The 8,973-nt window shown below is 42.4% G+C and overlaps 1 pseudogene across 1 annotated transcript; it reads left to right on the forward strand.

The window, feature by feature from the left end:
* The first annotated feature begins 737 nt into the window (after nucleotides 1–737).
* Nucleotides 738–4,837, forward strand: LOC308347073 (cationic amino acid transporter 3-like; annotated as a pseudogene). Its single transcript has 2 exons — nucleotides 738–744; nucleotides 3,217–4,837. The product of its transcript is annotated as a cationic amino acid transporter 3-like (transcript).
* The last annotated feature ends 4,136 nt before the right edge of the window (nucleotides 4,838–8,973 follow it).

Here is an 8,973-nt window from a genome sequence, read left to right on the forward strand (position 1 = left end):
TTCAAAACTAGAATCTGACTGAAACTAAACCTGTCAATGTGTTAAATCATGAATGAGGAAGGTTGTATTTAACTCTGTGTTCTCTGCAGTTATCCCAAGGGACTAAGAAGAGGCACCTGTTCACAACCATCCCAGAATGATACTGGATAATATGCAGTTTATACAGCCCCTAGAGAAGCTCTGGCTATCTTCCTGCTTACCAAAATCATGGCGTCATTTTACTAGTGTAGTGTGTGCGTCATTTTAATAGTGTAGTTGCTGAGGCTCCATAGATACTGTGGGGAGGAAACAAAATCGTTTTGGTCTCCATCTATGTGGATTTTGGTCTACATTTGGCTGGTTGGGTTTGGTCTACATACAGTTGGTCTGGTTTGCATTAGTCTGCATCAAGATAGGTTTTCACTGACTTAGAATTCAGCCTCTGCCAGACTGGGATGGAATTGGAGAGGTGTAGTGCTGGGGCTGGTAAAGTAGATAGGTGAGTTGAAGGAGGTGGCTATGTTTCCTCTTGGCCTAATGAGCAATTTGGCAGGGGAATGGGGGCCACCATGCCTTCAAGTTCAAGTCTTGGGTGCACCTAGTAATATTCACTTGCAGAATTAGGGTTTCGTTCCTGTTTGAGAAACTATGAAGCAGGTTCTACCTTGAGAAGGTTTTATTTTAGAAAGGGAGACAAAGGCTTCTTCCAAGTAACATGCAAACAGAATACAGTAGAAAGTAAGATCACAAGTGGTAGGATGCCTGGTAAGTGATCCATCTGTTGAAGTTGTACTCAGAAGACTCCTGGGAGAGAAGTTGGGGTATTTATTTTCCTTAGTATGAGTTGGATTTAGTTATTTCAGCTTCCTTTCCAGCTTTTCAGAGAAACTGACATTCCCTTCTCTTTCCCCAGGAGAGAAGTCACACACTTTTTACTACTGCAGTGGTTTAACTCTACTGGCCTTTTCTGCACAGACCAAGACTGAGAATTTTTTATAGTAATTATTATTAATATTTCATATTCATATCTAGATCTGTATCAATATCTGTAGCATATATTTACCTGGATCTCTCTACCTGGGAAAGATGTATTTATTAGTTCAAGGTATGGTGGAGTTTGTGTTCTCGGTGGTGGCAGGGAAGGAAGGCCTAAAAGAGGCTCTATTCATCGGCTCATGGCCCAGGCTGAAGCTATAGCTTGAACTGATGTTTTCTGGGAAAGAGTTATACACAGTGTCAAGATAGGATAATTACACCTCTTCCATGAAATCTTCGCAGGCTGACTCACTAGCCTTGCCAATACTGGAAAATGTGACCCTTACTACTCTTATCTTCCATCAACTAGGTAGACATCTGAGAATCTGACAAGCACTTGCCTTGACTGTTCATTTCTGATTGAGGAATACCCTTCTTGGTTCATAGTTTATGCAGTATAAAAAGATTCCATGAGTTAAAAATTGACCCTCCTTATCTGTCTCATGTGGTTGTTGGTAAATCATAACATTGGAACTGGTAGGTGGCAAATAAGGAGTTAAGATGGATTTGTAGATAGGTCGGGCCCATAACCCAGGGGTTCCTTTTGAACATCTATAAGGAAGACGTTTCAATTTTGACTTGATCTTTCTGTGTTTAAAAACGTCTGACAACACTTCTTCAAATTCTCTCAAAACCAAAGCACGAGTAGGGAGGAGAGTGGGGGCTGCATGACTTTGTTCTCTGATCTCCACTACTCATTCCAGGACATTGCTGTGAAATGTTCATCCCAATCCTTGCTCCCCTTGAGGAGGGGGCCATTTGAATAGCAGGAAGGGAGGAGGTGGGAGAGGGAACCATATGTGGTGTTCCTTCATCAAGAAAACACATTCAAACTATAGTTTGAGTGAGTTAAAAATAACTCCTTGTGAAAAATTAATAGGAAGTTAAAAGTGAGGGTTTTAATACAAGCTCACAGTGCATAACAGAGTCTCCAGGTCCCTATCGGCTGACATCCCAGATGGCTCAGGGTGTGTATGGAGCACAATGTGGCCAGAGAGGAGACTGTCTGCAGATGTGAGTTAACCTTCTCTCCTGGGACCCAAAAAGGGAGGAGACAGAAGGAGTTGTTTAGGTTATGAGCCACTGAGTTAGGTGACTTATTTCTTTTCTTCCTACCCATCACACTCTCATAGCTATGGATATAAAAACTGTAGTTAATTTTTGTCTGGATACTTTGGGTGAGGTTTATTAAATGTGAGAATTTATAAAACATCTTTCTCTTTCCTTTCTCCTCTCCCTTCTCAGTCTGGACCTTGAGTTGGCTGCTGCCCCCATTTCTCTAGTGTTTCCTTTCCAGACAGTCTGGTCCTCTCCTTCTTGCAGGTGGTTATGTAGACTCTGCCTCTTTCTCCCTGTTCTTTGTTCATAGCACCCCCTTGGGCCTAGTGAGTAAAGGGAAGGAGTGGACAGTACATTCTTTGCCAGCAGTACAGCTGAATAGATCATGCAGAATGAAGAGAAAGTGGGCTAAACTGCCATCTGACCTTAGCTGAATTTAGGGCTAAGGGTTGTAAGACCAGGGATCAATATTTGTATTTTAAACTCAGGTAATATTTAAAAAATGATTGTACTATTGCAAGTTGGCCTTCTGGTCCATGAATTTATGTGTCATAAATCACACTCCAGCACCAAGCAAACATCCCACATGAGAACTATAACACAATACATTCATGTCCTGTTGGGTCTTACAGCTTCATTAATACATGAAGCTACATAACTTAGAGGAACTCAACTAGGATTATGTCATATGGTATGCAAAAAAGGAGAGTGTTGGGAGGTATTTAGCCCTTTTTCTGGGAGGAAAATAGGGTTGATTTTTCTATGGTGTCATTTGATGTCAATTTCTGTGATATTTGTGATGCCACAGGTGACATGAGACATCTGGATTTTGGTCGGTGAGTTAAACACCATTTTTCACTAAACATTTCTTATTTATTTAGGCATTATGGAGAGATAACATATACCAGATAAAATATGTTACAGTAGCTTTGAAGCCTGAGCAAGGGAACTCAGTGGCCCCAACCCAGCTTGGCTTAACTTAGCCTCACTGAACACAATCTGAGCCTCTGGGCAACCTGGGCTTGTTACAGCTCTCTGATCCTGGAATCCTCTTCAATTCCAGCTAGAATGTTATGACAGGCACTTCATAGATTTGTTCAAAAGATGGTATGCAGATTCATGCTGGAGCAGCTGGTACCTGAGTCTGCCCCAACAGAAGTCTTAGCACTCTGGTTTTAGTGGCCCTGGGTGTGGGCCTCACATTGGGTGTAGGTGTGTATATCGTGGCTGGTGAGGTGGCCGGCAATCAAGCAGGACCATCCATTGTGATCTGTTTTTTGGTGGCCGGCCTATCTTCTGTGTTGGCTGGGCTGTGCTACGCAGAGTTTAGTGCCCAGATTCCCAATCCTGGCTCAGCATATCTCTATGCCTATGTCACTATGGGTGAAATTTGGGCTTTCATCACTGGCTGGAACCTCATCCTCTCCCTTGTTGCTAATAAAGCCTATGTGACCCAAGCCTGGACCTTGGCTTTCGCCTGTCTGCTTGGGAACTGGATCTCTCAGACCCTGTATGAGAGCATTTTAGTGCATGTTCCTGAAATCTTTGCAGATTATCTAGGTTTCTTAGGGTGGGGCTGGTGTTGTTGCTCATGGAGTTTCAGACTCTGAGCAATGGTCTGCTTTTCATGGTTACTAAAGGGGTCACATTGGTGAAACTTTTGGTTCTCAGGTTTGTCATCATCTTTGGCTTCACTAAGAGGGACCTGCACAACTGGAAGCTCACAGAAGAGGAGTGCATACACACTGGACTCAATGACACCTCTGGCTTGGACCCTTTGGGCTCAGGAGGATTTTTGCCTTTGGCTTTGAGGGGACATTCCATGGTGTAGCTACCTGGTTTTATGCACTTGTTGGTTCCCACAATATTCTTCCCAAAGTTGAGGAAGCCCAGACTACCAAGCATTCCATCCCCATGGGCATGGTGATTTCACTGCTCATCTGTGTTTTGGTGTATCTTGGTGTCTCTGCAGCACTTAGACTCATAGTTCCTTACTACCAGCTTCAACCTGGGAGCACCTTGTCTGAGACATTTCTCCACATTGGTTGGGCCCCTGCCTATTATGTTGTAGCTTTTGTATTTGTCTTCAGTCTTTCTGCCAGCCTTTTGGGCTTTATGCTCCCCATATGTCAGTTGATATATATGGTGGCAAAGGATGTTCTCCTGTTCCCTGTCCTTGCCAGGATCCAAGCTGGCACTTATGCTTCCATTGTGGCCACTATGATCTTGGGCATTATTGCACCAATCATGGCATTCTTCTTTGGACTCACCGATCTTGTGAACTTCAGGTCAATTGGGTCCCTGTTAATTTACTCCCAGATGGCTCTTTGTGTTCTCATCTTCAGGTATCAGCCTGAGAGGAAAAATGGGGGGAATGAAGTGCAGGTGCAGAGAGAGACTGTACCTGCAGCAGAGAAGCTGACTCTAAGGAGACTAGTTTTTCCAGGCAGCCCCACCCCCACTCCACTCTCTGGCCATGTTGTCTATGTTTGCTCCTCACTGCTTGCTCTGCTGGTGACTTTTCTTTGCCTGGTGCTGGCACAGTGGCTAAGTCTGCTTTTTGCAGACTCTGTGGATCACAATGGTTGTGCTGTTCCTCATGCTCTTCACTGGGATCACTGGGGTCATCTGGAGGTAGTCACAGAGCTTCACTGTCCTTCCCTTTAAGGTCCCTGCTCTGCCTCTCCTCCCACTCCTGAACATCCTTGTGAATATTTGTCTTATGTTGCAGATGTTACCTACCACCTGGGCTGGTGGTAGGTAACACCTGTCTGGAAGCTGACTGGTTTGCTCTCTACTTTGGCTATGGGATCCAATATATCCTACAGGACTTTAGAATGACCAACTTCACTTAAGTTGGGGCCAAAACCAGTACACGTTTGGTTTGACATCATCATACTGAATGCAGTCTGTTCTCCCTGCACAATAATTTGGAGTACTCCTGAGCATGTGGAAACTAGGCCTCCATGGTATGTTGGTAGGGAAACATTTTATTGTGGAGTGAATGATGTATCTTTGCTCTTTCTCCTTTTTTTTTTATTAACTTGTCTACTTTTCAGTTGTGTCTTCAAAAAGAATTATTATTAAAAGACACTAGAAAAAGTGTGTTTGTTTTCTTTAGGTAAATACCCAGTAGAGGAATTACTTGATCATATGGTAATTCTATTTTTAATTTTTTTTAGGAACATGCACACTATTTTCCACAGTGGCTGCACCAGTTTACATTGCTACACAACAGTGCATGAGGTTTCCTTTTTCTCCATATCCTCATCAACACTTGTTATTTCTTGTCTTTTTTTAAATTTTAGTCCTCTGACAAGTGTAAAGTGATACATCTTTGTAGTTTTAATTTGCATTTCCCTGATGATAAGTAATGCTGAGCATCTTTCCGTGTGTCTGTAGGTCTTTGCTCATTTTTTAAAGGAATATTTTTGGTGTCAAGTTATATAAGCTCACTTTATGTATTTTGGATATTAACCCCTTATTGGATATATCATTTGCAAATATTTTCTCATTGAGTAGGTTGATTTTTGTTTTGTTGATGATTTCCTTTGCTGTGCAAAAACTTATTTACACTAACTCAAAAACATATATGCACCCTTATACTTATTGAAGCATTATATACATTAACCAGGATATGGAAGCAACACAAGTGCCCATCAACAGAGGAATGGATAAAGATCTCTCTCTCTCTCTCTCTCACACACACACACACACACACACACACACACACACATACACACACAGTGGAATATTACTCAGCCATTGAAAAAAATGATCTTACCATTTACAACAACATGGGTGGACCTAAAGGTGTAATGGTAAGTGAAATAAGTCAGTCAGAGAAAGACAAACACCATATGATTTCACTGAGATGTAGAAATTAAGTAACAAGGCAAACAAACAAAGAGACAAAAAAAACAGACCCTTAAATACAAAGAACAGCCTGGTGGTTGCCAAAGGGAAGTGGTTGGGGATTGGGTGAAACAGATAAAGGGAATTAAGAGTACATACCTTGATGAGCACTGAGAAATGTGTGGAATTGCTGCATCATTATATACTTCACCTGAGAGTAATATAACAACACTATATGTTAATGGTACTTCAATAAGAAAATAAAGGGAACTCGAGAGAGACAGAAAAAAAAAAAATGGCCCCTGCCCTTAAGGAGCTTATATTCTAATACAAGGGACAAAGCATAGCTGTAACACCAAGTAGAAAGTTATCATTAGTAATGTAAAAATAAAGTGTCTTGGGAATTCAGAGTAGAGAATGATCATTTGCGGCTGGCACAAGATGAGGATTGATTGGTGAAATCAGAAGACTTTATAAAGGAGTGGCATTGGAGTTAATTGGCTCTCTCCATGGATGGATTGGATTTTGCCACATATGAGCAAGAGGGAAAGACTGTAGGCAGAAAGAAAATCATTACAAAAATCACAAGAAAACAAAACAGTGTTCAGATCACACTGAGCTGGCTGTGTAGCTTGAGCCTCAGCTCTGTGAGGGGACAACAGAGCATGCACTCGTGGACTGGAGCCAGAGCATTCCTCTGAGCACAAAGCACTTTTCTTTGAACCCACTGCCCCTGCTGAAAACCCCTGGGGCTGGTTCTTCTACTTGGCCATATCTGCATTCTTGGACTTTAAATTTTCTGTACCCTTTTCTCCTTGGGTCCACCTGCTCAGAAAGTGCACAACTAAGAGCCAAGTGTCCTGGTTTCTGGTCTTGTTTCCCCCCAGTAACTAGCAACGTGACCTTGAGCAAACCATTCAGTTTCTTCCACGCTCTACTTATTTATCTGTAACAGGAGCGGTAACAACTGATCATTTCTAAAGTTCTGTTTACTTACAAAGTTCTAGGATTTCCTCTGGTTCTTCTGTGAGTCTCTCAACTACGTCTCTACTGCATGTGATCTGAATCTGCATCCTGCCCACTTTTCAATACAACCTATTGCTGGAGCTGTAGAGGCAATAAAAAACACCCCATTTTCCCCTTAAATGTTTGGAACCAATTGATAATCAATTGATGATTAAACCATCAGCTGTAGCCTAATTGGGTTGCTAACGCTGCATCACTAAATCAGGCAGTCTTGGACGTCATCACAAGTAGTGCTATGCATACCCTGCCTCCCCCTACAAGAGAGAGCCTGCTTTTATTCGATTTCTTATGTACGAACAAGTTGGAATGCATGTGTCCTCCGTCAGGTTGGTTCTGGATGAAAAAAGGAAACGGAAAAAGCTGAGCTGGATATGATCAGTACTGTCTCTTTGACTGACGAATGAAAGACACACAGAGAGAACTGGTGAAAGGCCAGAAATAGTACTCAGTGGTGCTCAAACTTCAGTGGATGTCACCTCTCCTGGAGGATATCTGAAAGCACATATTGTTGGGTCCTGACCCAAGTGTTTGGAATTCAGGAGGTCTGGGTGGGGCTCAGAACTTGTACTTCTAACAAGTTCCCAGGTGATGCTGATACTGCTGGTCCAGGGACCACGTTGTAAACCAAAGCTCCAGGTGAAGGCCCTCTACCTGTAACGATGAAGGGAGGGAAACACAGATGCTTTTTGTACACACACTTTCACATATTTAGTTTTTTAATAAAACATTTAGATTAAAGTACCATCATTAATCCTTTTTACAGTGAGGAAATCATACTGAAAATTTTCACAATGGATATTTTTATCAAATCACCACAATGTATATTGCGTATGTCTTGCAATTTATGTTATACTTCAATAAAGCTGAAATAAAAAATAAAATACCAGTTATCTTTGAGTCTTTTTTTTTCTTTATTTTGTCCCCTGATTGTAGATCATAGTTTAGAAGTATGTCTTGCTCACATTCCCAGAGCATCCAGCTAGGGGCCAGGCACATAAGGAGCACTTAATAAATTCATGTTCAATTGAATTGAGACTTACACATTCCTTTGGTACAGAACATTCTCCTTCCTTGCAGGCTAGCATTGTGCCAGTCCTTTAAAACTACCTTCTGAGAAACTTCCTTGACAAAAAGCATTTCTCTCCATTCAGAACTACATCTAGAACTGTATCTATGTCTGTACCCAGAACTGTATCCTGGCACTGCTAATTTTGCCTTTCCGTGGCTGAGTTCTGGTGACTGTTCTGCCTGTTCCATCAGAGTGGAATCTTGCTCAGGGCAAGGGATAGCTTCTCCCCTTCCTGAACAGTGCAGAACAGATTTGTTCCATCAAAGAGCAACAGGAATAGAACAGCCCTGGGTTAGGAGAATGCCTGACACGATCACCCCTGGTCCAGGTCCATCCATTCCCAGGGGCTGTGGGAGGGGACAGAAGGAGTGTAATTGATAGAAGGCCCAACCAGCTCTGTCTGGCTCCAGGAAATCCCAGAAGATGAGACTGGTTCCAGGGCGGACAAAACTGGCATCTTTCTTGATGCAGTCTGTGGCTGGAATAGAAGGACCAGTGTTTTTCTGTTGCATTTATGTATGGGGCCCACCCTGGGATGGAGGGTAGGAAGCTACTTTCTTACTTGCAGAATTTCTCATGTTCCCAACAGGGACTAGGTGACTCCAAGGAAGCCTGCTAGAGACCCAATTATCCATATACTTCCCCAATACTTTAGGTGCTTTTTAAAGGGCCCAATGCAAAAAATATTGTGATAGCATCTAAGATTATTTAGGGAGAGAGAATTTACACCCCAGATGGGGGGAAAAACACTGAAACAGGAGGAATTAGTAATTGAGTAGGGACTGAGGAATCATTAGTCTGGAAGGAAAGATATGAGTAGAAACTGAGAGAGGTATTGGTCCAGACAGACTTCCTGGAGGAGGATGCCTATGGAGCAGTTTGGGAATTAAAAGAGAGACATGTGAGTTGGAAAAGAGAAGGGGCAGTAATGCTGGGCTACATGGACCTTT

This window comes from Martes martes, assembly GCF_963455335.1.
Source record: "Martes martes genome assembly, chromosome: 8".
NCBI classification, from domain to species: Eukaryota; Metazoa; Chordata; class Mammalia; order Carnivora; family Mustelidae; genus Martes; species Martes martes.